The sequence below is a fragment of the Cupressus sempervirens genome, chromosome 3 (assembly GCF_028749045.1).
Source record: "Cupressus sempervirens isolate cs-2001-9-10 chromosome 3, ASM2874904v1, whole genome shotgun sequence".
Taxonomy (NCBI): domain Eukaryota; kingdom Viridiplantae; phylum Streptophyta; class Pinopsida; order Cupressales; family Cupressaceae; genus Cupressus; species Cupressus sempervirens.
Window position 1 is genome coordinate 20,450,902 of NC_143120.1, and position 12,707 is coordinate 20,463,608.

Here is a 12,707-nt window from a genome sequence, read left to right on the forward strand (position 1 = left end):
GATTGTAATATTGATATTATCAATCATATTAATGATGTTTGGTACTCTTCTTATGATGTTGATGCTTTGAAAAAGTATTTTGATATCTTGTGGAAGAATCCTGTGGAACCCAAGATTAGATGTTTTAAATGGTTAGTTTTGTTGGACAAGCTTCCTATACAGAGAGATTTTGTTAATTTTGATATTTGTAACTTGTGTAGAGTTCCTGAAACTAGTAGACATATCCTTCTTGATTGTATTTTTGCTAAAGAAATATGAAAAATGTTTGGCATTTTTTATCCTATTAATGTTAATATTTTTGATATTATTTCTGGTCATATTAATGGTCTTCCTAAGGATACCAATTTATTTTGGAATATATTGTCATCTAACATTCTCTGGCAAATCTGGAAGTGCAGGAATGAGGAAAGGTATCTAGGTAAGCATAGGGATCTTACTGAGTTTTTTCAAAAACTCACTTTAAAATCTTCTTGCAGGTGCAGACTACTATGATGATTGAACGAGACAAAATGAGGAGGTTCCTTCGTGATGGGCATGCTGCTCTTTACTACCTTGAGCTTAAGCGTGGGTACCAGTGGCGTAGTACTTTGGATGATCTGCATGTTTTTGAGCAAGCTTGCAATAGATTGAACAAAGATATTAGAGAAAAAGGGAATGCTAGAAAAGAAGAGTTATTTATGTTGGTGCAGATTCAAGGGCATAAAAGTATAGTTTGGATGGAAGGTCCCTTAGGCTGGACTGCTTGGGTTGACAACCACTATGATCTTCTCAGCTAGATAGTTTTGCTTTTCCTCCTTTTGTTGCTTTGTATGTTCAGCTGATACTTTCTCTTCTAGGTGAGGCTTGGCCTCCTTATGTATATTCGTATTGATACTCTGGTGTTTTTTTTTTTTTGGTTCTGAAACTCTTATTTCTAATATAAAAAAAATGTCTCAAATAATATTTGCAAAATTATTGTGAGATTATCTTCAGTATTCTGAACTAAATAAACATTTTAAGTGAGATTATCCTCAGTTTTGTAGAATTAAAGGTGGAATTCTATGGCACCCTAAGAATTGCATGAACATGCATGATGATCATAAATCATGATGAAAATGTAGACATGGATAACTACAGTTCAAGGATAGTTGCCAGCTGAACAAATCAGATATCAAAAAATTAAAATTTATTGGAATTACTAACAAATTTTTTGGTCAAAATTTTAATTTTGGGAGCAAAGCTCCCACAAATAGCCTATCAGCTAAAATATAATCTTATATGATCAAATTAGATTTTTAATAATTTTTTATTTAAATAACATAATATTTACTAATTTTTTTAAAATAAATTAATAAATATTATTTATTTAAATCCAATTTATCAAATATGAAAAAAAAATATCAAAACAAATCCATCAAAAAATCTATTTTGAAAAATTAATAAGAGAAATACAAAAAAGTAATATAAAAAAATAATGTCTCTAGCAAATATTCTATTGACTAAATAAATTATAGAAACTGAAAAATAACATTTAAAGAAAAAAAATAAACTAATATAAAAAATTAAATTTAAATAATTTAAAAACTAAAACCTAAATCAATTTTAAAAATAAAAAGTTAAATAAATAGAGATTGCAACATGAGCTAATGTGGAGATCACAAGTAGTTATTTTCTAAATAAATAGGAAAAGAAAAATAATAGTTAAAAGTGAAGATTTAAAATATAATCTTATGTGAATAAATTAGATTATTAATAGTTTTAAATTTAAAAATAACATAATATTTATTAAAATATTTTAAATAGATTAATGAATATTATTTTTAAAATTCAATTTATCAAATATGAAAAAAAAATCATTTAAAAAAATCCCATTAAAAATCTATTATGAAAAATTAATAAGAGAAATACAAAAAAATAATATGAAAAAATAACAAGTCTCTAAGAAATATTCTATTGACTAAAAAAATTCTAGAAACTAAAAAAAAATATTAGAAAAAAAACTAAACTAATAATTTTTTTTTAAAAAAAAAATTCAAACTAAAATCTAAATCAATTTTAAAATTGACAAGTTAAATAAATACATATCACAACATGAGCTAATGTGGAGATCACAGCTAATTTTTTTAAATAAATAGAAAATGTAAAACCATAGTTAAAAGTGGAGTGAGATTAAAAAAATGGCCGGTAAATAATTAATGGGAAGGAATTACAATTTTCTAGCCAAACTTACAACCTTTCCAGTCAATGACAACTTTTCTATGAAAAATTCAATTTCAAGAAACAAAGTTTCCACAAATAGCCTATCGGCTAAATTATCCATTTAGTTATAAAGTGAATGTTAGTATTAGTGATTATTTAAGTCTAATTAAACTCTGAGTTGCATATAAATATTTTATAATTATTAATGCAAGACAAAAGTTAAAAAATAAATATTTATAATTTTATTATATTTTAAGAGAAGTTGTGGTGGAGTTCACATTGTAATTATTTAGTTAATAACTATTTGACTTTATGAGAGAAATTATAAATAATTCAATTCAATTTTTAATTTTATCTCTAGTTGCATTATAAATTAAAGAAAAAATAAATATTAATATTAGACTTAAATAGAAGTTGTATAAATATTTTAGAAATTGAAATTGATATCAATATTTAAATCTATTAATATACATTTATATTTTTTTAAATTAAATCATTTATGATTTAAGATTATTTAAATTAAAAATATGATAATGTTGCATGATATTTATGCACAAGGAGATTGGATATTTAATTATTTATTATTTTAAATAAGTATATTAGTATAACAATTTATATTAACATATATATTTTTACTTTATTTCTAAACACATTCTTATGGCCCAAACTAAACAAGAGAAATTGATGGAATTAAATCATGTGGCTGAAAACTATGTGTTTTCTAATATTCAAATTATAGTCTTGTGATGTTTATTTTCTTGATAGTTTTTCTTTGTGGGTTGTTTAGTTGGCCAAGTTAGAATGTGCACTAGAAGCATTTTTGAGATTTCTTTTATGATTATTTGACTGGATATCATGATGAACTTTATGATTTGAATTGAGATTTATGTTTTATGAGTGTTATGCCATTGAACATTTATGAAAATTTGGGTTTTGAGAACTAATGTTATTTTTGGGTTGCCTATTAAGGAACCAAATTCAATCAATATTACTCTTGTGGTATGGGACACTATTGTGGTTTGTGATTTTTGGGAAGGTAGTCTGGTTGCATGTCTATGGGAGTGGCTTGAAATGGAGGTCGGGGACCAAAGTGGCTGCTAGGGTAACTCATTATAAGTTGTGTAACAAGTGATAACATAGTAATTTAAATATCTTGCCTAGCCCTTTTCCTTGAGGTACATTAAAAACATAAGTTAGAGATTTTTCCTCGTCCATGCCTTCAGTGCTTTTATAGACTAAGGATGAGATGAAGATCCTTCACAAGAGGGTATCCTAGTTCCACATAGAGTCACTAGGGGGCGAGGTCTTGAGAGACTGCCAAGGTAATCTTAGAGTTGGCTCATGTGATGACACTCCATAGTATGTAGCCTAAGTCTCCTTCATGATTTTTTAAAATAATTGCCTCTAGTGTTGTACTTGTTGGATATTAATTTTTTTGATGTATTTATTGTGAGTTGTTACTCATTGATTGGATGTCATTTATTCTTGATAGTTGAATTTTATTAATGAATGATCAGCTATTCATTGGTGGTGTTTTTATTGTTGTAGTGATCGATAGTTTACTTTTATTGATGACAGTTGTTATCTATTGGTCATTGTGCTTGTGATACTTGACATTGATTTAAAGGTGGTTGTATATTTTTGGTCTTGGTATTTGTATGTTGACTTGGTATGAGATGTTAGTATTGGAATGAGTGTCCTTTCAATTTTGATTATCTCTTATTCTTGAGTAGTTTGTGTTATGCTTGAGGTAGTTTTGGCTATTTGGATTCCTTGCTTAGGATTATTATATAATTTGACTATCTATGTGTGGATCGTACATTATCTCTCCTACACAATGGGAGTAGGAGCTTGATTAGGTGACCATGTGGTTGAGAGGTAGTGTATTCTTACCATTTGGGTCTCCCTCAGATTGACAGATATTGGATTCTCATTGATACAGTGGTACCATTATCATTCTTCCTCAAATCTTGAAGACTTCTATTCATTTGATGTATCTATGTATCATGTGTTTTGAGATCCTACAGGATATTGTATTGTATATTGATGTACTTGTATCCATTTTCACATACCCTATAATATGTATAGTGGATGTTATTCATTAGATGTGCTTTCATATTATTAGTTATATCTATGCATTTTTCTATATGACTATGTATGTGTTTATTCATTTTATGATTATGGGCATTCTAATTGAGACTTAAACTTATTAATAGAACTTTCTTAAATGTGACTCAACATGAAGGAACCCTTAAGGAATTGAAACTGTATTTGTAATTGGTTACGTGTTCTTGATGTGTATGTATATATTGCTTCCACATTATTGTTACTTTGAAGTTGTTTATACTTTTTAAAAAAATAAAAGAATTAGTTCAGTGAAATTTGTAACATATTAGGTTTATTTGTTTTGGGTTCCTGAGTGGGGTGTTACACCATTCAAATTGGCTCTGAAATTAATTGTGTACTTTCCTCACAAAAATTGCTTTCTTGGCAATGCAATGTTAAACATTTAGCAATGACCTATTTTTAACTTCTTAGCAAAATCTGCTAATTTAAGATATCAAATATTTTCAACATATAAAATACAATACACTGGCAAAAAATTAGAGATGCTACAATTGTCCACAAAATATGTAACTTTAATATTTTAATTAATAAAAAAGACTATTCATAAAATAATTATTTCTTTAAACTCTATTTAACTTCAAGCATATTTTTCACTTTGAAGACAACCTCATTTGAATTTCTAATAATCGAATGATAATGTAGAAAGGAAATACTTTGTTTATGATTCATACCTCATAAACTTTGAACTAAGTGGTCAATTATAAACTACCTTCCTTGCACATCCCTAGAAATCCCTTTTAACAATTTCAACCTTGAATAAATGCCTTTAACTATTATAGAACAAATAAGATTCATACAAATTTCTTGTTAATCAAAACTATAGTAAGTAATTATCCAATGCAAAGTGAGTACCATGTCTTTCTGGTAGAGGGGCTATGGTAGCATATACCAATACATGATTCTCCTAAGCTCTGCTTAAAATTTGCTAACAATTTGAGAAATTTGAATAGAAAATGTGCACACTGAAATCATATGAAACTTTAGCAGTTAGGAATAATCTAGCTGGAGGCAAGAAACAACATAGTCACTCAAATTAAACACAACTCTAGTTGAACTACAATGCTCCCTAAAGTGGATCAGAAACAAATTCTTCAAGTTTATGAAATGATTCAATCAATTATTCTTTCCATTATGCTCATCGTCCTGCAATTAATCATGCAACATCAAGGAGAGATATAATTGTTTCAAATTGAATGCTTTAATAAAAAAATTAAAATCTCAAAGACATTATTTATTGAATGAACATAATAGGTCAAAACTACTAAGAATGTTTGTCAAATCTTTGAAATTGTATGATAACCTTTTGTATGGTGAATGTTTGCAAGTCCATTTTAGCATTCATTATGTAGAGCAATGATTGTTGTGGAGAAAAGCAATGAAAAATGAGAATTGAGTTTGTTCTCCATACCTAAGTAATTCTAAAACTTGGCAGTTATAGAACTAATGATGGTAGAAAGATATGAAGGAATTTTTTGTGTAAATTTCTATTTTTAGCAAGAGGAAAATGCATTTATTGAGGAACAAAACATGCTCCATTTGTGAATGATGGTGATTGATCTATATATCCAACATAATAGTGTAGACTTGCAATTGGAACTTGACATAATACACATAAGATTACATTTATTATAGTTGTACAATGTGGTCTTAAGCAACTCTACAAAAGCATTTTCAATATAAAGAAAATATGTGATTTACTTGGAAAATCATTAACCATACAAATAAAATTTGTGAATTAAACTTACCTTGTCTTCATGTTGAATATATAGACATAAAGGAGATCAAGATCAAAAGATAAAATCAATATATTGTATTGTAAAATCTCTTTTTGAATGTTTAAAAGGCAGTCAATAGTGTCATCCATTACTCTGAAACATTTTGCTCTAAAAGATTCATTGAAACACAACATCCAAATTACACCTAAAAATCCAAGTGCATTGCCCATACCCAACCCCACATCCCACCACATATCTTCTTCCAACATTTCTTCATTTTCTTCATCATCATCAATGAAGAAACAAGATGATTTCTTGAACATGACACATTGATTTGTAGGCCACATAGATCTAAATTGTTGGAAAATGATGAAGCATTAAATGTCATCATTTGTCCTCCTTGCGGTAACACTCCTAATAGGTTATTATGAGAGACATCAAAGTAGGTCAAATATGTAAGATGTATTAGCTCAATAGAAAACATCCCAAAAAATTCATTTTTGGAAAGGTCAAGTGATTCTAGCCATACCATGCTTCCCAAAGATTTTGGAATCTCACCATTGAAATGATTCCATGAAACATTGAGAGTTATCAATCCTTTGAGGGATTGAATATCCCAAGGAATTTTGCCTATTAAATTGTTTTCTTATAGATCAAGACATTTTACTAATGTCAATAATCTCACATACTCCATGTCTCGTCCTTTGTTTTTGATGATTATACTATCTATGTAAATGATACCACCACCTATCAATTCAAGAGTTTTTGTGTTTTCTGTCTAATTTTCTATTGCAATCGAGTTCATAAAGCCATTTGGAATAATGCCTAAATTTTTTTTCTTTCCAAATCTAATATTTGAAGAGTTTGTAGTTTTGATAATTTTGAGGGTATCTATCTGAAAAATCTATTTGATTTCAATATCAAGATGTGAAGCCTTTGCAAGCTTTCAATCCATGTAGAAATACCCCGGTGCATATTGTTGTCCCTCAAATCTAAGATTTCCAAAGAGGTACAATTTCTAAGGGACAGGTGGGATGTCCCTGTTTAGTCCATTGAAACCCAACTTCAATGTTTTAAGATGAGTCATGTTGCCAAATATATTTGGAATTGTGCCCTTAAGATCATTTTTTTCCAGATTAAGCATGGACAACATGGAGCATTGGTACAAACTTGAGGGAATGTTACCTATAAGCATGTTATGTGACAAATCCAAAACTTCTAAATTATTTGACTTGCAGATAGAATGTGGAATGACACCAATCAAATTATTTTTTGCTGGTGACAAAAATTCTAGACCTTGTCTAGTTTTACCAATTCTTGTTGGGATGGGTCCATGAAATAGATTCTCTGAAAGATCTAAGAAGTTTTCATTTTGTATTGAAAAGGGAATATTTCCCTACAACTTATTATTATGCAAATTAATAGTTGAGCCTTCATGATCACTATGCTCAAATCCAAGCAACTTGAAGGGTAAATTATCTAAAAATTGATTAGAAGAGAGGTTAAGATAATAAAGATGCCTAGAATCCCATATCCAATCAGGAATATTTCCACTAAGAGAGTTCTTAGACAAATCTAGTGTGCGTAAGAAGTATTGAGTTGGAATGAAAGCTAGAAAATTTCCTTGTAGATTACAAGATCCTAAATCCATGTATTCAAGTTGAAAATTAGGAATATAAGTGGCATTCACTTTTACAATCAGCATATTCCTAGAAAGAGATAACTCTTGAATATTATGGAGTTTATCAAAAATAGAAAGTGTCAAAGTTCCATTTAGTTGGTTATGGCTAAGATCAAGTGTCGATAATTTAATGAGCTTACCTAAGAAGGTTGGGATTGTGCCATTCAAAGTGTTATATCCTAGGGAAAGATATGTGAGCTTTGATAGCTTACCTAAAAATGTTAAGATGTGGCCACTTATAGAATCGTAACTGAGGTCAAGATATGTGAGCTTTGATAGCTTACACATAGATGATGGAATGGTGCCACTCAAAGAGGTTTTAGAGATATCAAAGTGTGTGAGCTTTGATAGATTTCCTAGAAATGTTGGAATTGTACCATTCAAAGAATTAAAACTCAGCTTAAGATATGTGATCTTTGACATCTTACCCAAAGATATTGGAATAGTGCCACTCAAATAGTTCTGAGAGAGATCAAGGTATTGAGTTTGGAAAGATCACCCAAAAATGTAGGAATTGTACCATTCAAATAATTGAAATATAGGTCAAGATATGTTAAGTTAGAGAGATTGGTGATCTCTTTTGGAATTTGACCAACAAAGTTAGAGTCATACAAGCTTAAATACCTCAAGTTGTTGAGCTTGTATAACTGGGAAGGGATTACAAGAGAAGGGGAGAAATCATTCAAAGTCAAGTTCAAGTGTTGGAGATGTTGCAGTTGGAATAGTCCTCCATGGAGTTCCGTCCATGACATGAATGGCTAGAACTCATCAGGATCCCATGACTCATTGAGGGACTGAGGAATGAGATCTAGGGAGATGACATTAGGAGTGATTGGGTGGCATGTCACTCCCTCCCATTTGCAGCAGTTAAATCCCTTCCATTATTGCAAAGTGTTGAAAGAGGAAGTGAAGTTGAGGCCCTCTTTCTAATCTAGTAGGGAATTCATGTCATCTACATGACATGATTTAGATGAACAAGGAATTCCTCTCATAAAAATTACTACCAACATCATCATGATCATCATCATAGCCTTCATTGCAGATTGCTCTACACTTTATCTATTGTTACTTCAAACATCTCTCTCTCTCTCTCTCTCTCTCTCTCTCTCTCTCTCTCTCTCTCTCTCTGTGTGTGTGTGGAGGAAAATGATGGTAAACTCAACTGATTTATAGTAGTGTCTCTGCTCAGAGTGAAAGTAGGGAGTAGTCCCCTCCATTCAAAATTTTCATGATTTTACGTACATGAATGTGGCCTATTTGGTTGCTAGCGTAGGAATTAAAAATGGAATGGCAATGGAAATGGGGAATGAGAATAGAAAAGGGCAATTCTAATCTTGTTTGGTTCACTCGGAATTTGATTGAGAATATGTTAATCCATTGTTTGGTTATACAAAAATGGAATAGGAATAAGGTTAAGTTTTGTATTTAAAAAATATTTCCCTTAATTTTTTTTGGTTTTAATTTATTGTTTTTTGATTAATTTTTTCAATAATGGTAAAAAGGCTAATTTATTTTCATTTTCATTTTTTTAAACAAATAGATATATAAAAAAATGTTATTAAAAAAAATGTTGAAATTTGTTTTAAAAAAATCAAAAGAAATAAAAAAAAAATTCAAAAAAATTTAAAAATTTAAAAATAAAAAAAAAATCAAAAATATAAAATTATGAATTTTTTTTTTCAAAAGTCAGATTGGGAATAAGAATGGCCTATTCCAATTATAACTTTTTTTTGGCATAGACATATGCTCATTTTAGGGGCAAAATTGGAATATGTCTTCCTATTCCCAATTCTAATTGAGCGTACCAGACAATGAATATAAAACATATTCTAATTTTCTTTTCCTATTACTGTCCTATTCCAGCAACCAAATGGGCCCTAAAGTCATGCTTATTTGCATAGTCAAAAATCATGTTAGGTATAAAATTAATACACAATTTTATGGGATCTTTCAGACTTAAAATCTTTTGTCTTTTATTTGCAGAGTCAAGAATTGTGTTAGGTATAAAATCAATATGCAATTTTATGGGATCTTTCAAACTCAAAATCTTTTGTCTTTTATTTGCAGAGTCAAGAATTGTGTTAGGTATAAAATTAATACGCAATTTTATGGGATCTTTCAAACTCAAAATCTTTTTTCTTTTATTTGCAGAGTCAAGAATCATGTTAGGTATAAAATTAATACACAATTTTATGGGATCTTTCAAACTTAAAATCTTTTGTCTTTTATTTGTAGAGTCAAGAATCATGTTAGGTATAAAATTAATATGCAATTTTATGGGACCTTTCAAACTTAAAATCTTTTGTCTTTTATTTGCAAAGTCAAGAATCGTGTTAGGTATCAAATTAATACGCAATTTTATGGGATCTTTCAAACTTAAAATATTTTGTCTTTTATTTGCAAAGTCAAGAATCGTGTTAGGTATAAAAGGTTTTTTCTCACATGCAAAAAGAAAAGTTAGGTTAATCAAGCTTTCTTCTAGTATCTTGACCCACTTAATTACAACCCTCAAATATAAGTCTAGAGTCAATCATGTAAAACAATAACATTGTAAATTTAGCTATTCTTCTTTTGGACTGTTAACTTTATGGGTGATGAAAAAATATTATAGAGTTGTGGAATTTCCTAGAAAATTGGGGAAAAGTTTGTGGGGACAAAATTGTAATCTCACTTTATTTTACTTTTCTCCTTTAGCATACAACTGATAGATTAGTTTTGTCTTCTATCTGGATGATTAACCACTAACAATATTTTGTATCATCCCTACTTGTATCAATTTTATTTGTTTGTGTATGTGTTAGATAATAGCAATTTCATCTAGTTGTGCAATAGGTACATCTAAAAGGTGTGGAAGGTAGATTAATTTTTTTTAATAGTCTAATTACAAGTTGATGTTATGTTTTATAACAAATATCTTAATAAAGAAGTGACAAACTTATATCATATTTTGCAATAGAGAGAGTGTGTCAATTCTTAGGTAGTTTTAGATTTATTATAGAAGAATTGTATCTACATATAATTGTATAGTAGTATTTGTATGTATTCTTGGTTGATTTTACTTTTCTATGCTTTTTCTTTTTACATTTATTGTTAATCATACATATTTTTACCTTTGCTCAACCTATTATTTTGTTTTATATTATCATATTTTATTAGTTCTTATTTTCATATTTAATTTATATATTTATCAATTTTTTGTGTAACAAATCATTAGTATTTTATTGAAAATAAAGAGAGTGCTCCTTTGTATTAAATCTCCTTATGAAAAGTATGAAAATTGTTGGAATATCTTATTGGAAAGAGTGCTTCTGAGAGGGGGGGGTGAATCAAAAGTACTAGCTTTTGACCTTTTTTTCAATCCTTAATAAAAATATCTTTGAAATGAACATGCATGCATATAAACATTAAGCAATCATGAGAAACAAATATGCATCACTACATAACAATTGAGATTTTGGTAACCCATAAACCCTCCACGAATAAGAAGGTAAACTTGGGGTGGGGATGATACCCACAAAATCACTATAGTAATAATGTTTGACCACTTTTGATGGTCTGCCCTGTTAAAGGCCTACCCTGTTAAAGGCTTTACACTGTATCAATAGTGACCTGGTTAAAGGATTTACAAACACTTTACATGAATTGTTACCCTGTCAAAGGATTTAATGACCTATTTAAAGGATCTACAAAATAGCTGTTAAGCTAACCTATCATCATAGGATTTCCTTTCTAATACAATGGCTAAAGAGTATTAGGTATAATAAACCTAATAGCTTACAATCCTTGATTGTTGAATACAGGAACTTGATCTACTTTCTTCCAACTTTGATCCTCTGAGATCTGATACTCATTTGTATCCCCTGCTTTGTTCTAATTAACTAGATATTTAACTGCCAATCTCTTCCTCTAAGTCTTTTACTCTTCACTATTAACTCCACTAAAGTTGTTGTTCACTTCTTCATCCATCTACATGATTCAATGAGATTTCATCTTCCTTATAAAGACATTCGAAGACTTAGGGTTAGACATGGATCTACGATCCATATTGAATCTCTGATTCCCGCTCATTCCTTGCATTTTTATCATTGGTTGCATGCCTTCTCCATTTTTCTTATTGGCTATATGTAGATTGCATAGGAAATATAAATGATTTGATCTTATCACTTAAATCCTTTGAGATTCATAATATGTTAGCCATGAAAATGATTTACATCTGAGTTTGTGAAGTTACAAACTCATATGTTGATTCTAAGTTACTCGGCACTTAATGATTCCTCATGCTCGGCACCTTCTGTAACTCGGCTCCTATATCGTTCATATCTTGCTCGGCATTGTTTATGACTTGACACCTAAATATTGCTCGACACTTAGATCATGCTCGGTGCTTGTAGTCACTTAGCACCTGAAGGATTTCCTGACTCAGCACAAGCTGTGGCTTGGCATACATAGTGTACTCGGCTTTAATGTAGAAAGTGGTTAAGTGTGTTGGCACTCCAGTTTCAAAACCATTCTGGGACTAACAATCTCCCCCTTTGACATGAGTGTCAAAAACACTTAACTAAGCATTATTTATCTGATCTTATGAGTACGTTCACTAATATGCTTGGTATATATATAGAGGTTTTTAAAAAACTTGATCAAAATATTGTATCTTGCAATATATACCTCAAAATTATTATAACTCCCCCTAAGTTGATCATGCCTTGTCATGTCATGAATTTTGATGTCTTGTGCCATTATGCCTAATGTTCTCTTTAATATATCTTCACAATATTATCTCCCCCTTAGAATATTATCTCCCCTTTTTTGATACTGATGTCAAATGGTCCTAAATAGTAATGCCATGCTTCGCCAAAAATGTCTTATTTACCTCAAGGAGTATTTGGAGAGTTGCATCCCAGTTATTTAAGGCAATATCCAATGACTTTGTTGGATTGCAAGCTCTATTGCTAGATCAACAAGTCCTTCATGTGTATAAATATTTGGATCCTTCTTCAGAACTATTT

At 29.8% G+C, this 12,707-nt stretch overlaps 1 pseudogene; it reads right to left on the reverse strand.

Moving 5' to 3' along the window:
• Positions 1 to 5,952: 5,952 nt before the first annotated feature.
• Positions 5,953 to 8,738, reverse strand: LOC149564533 (uncharacterized; annotated as a pseudogene).
• Positions 8,739 to 12,707: the final 3,969 nt, after the last annotated feature.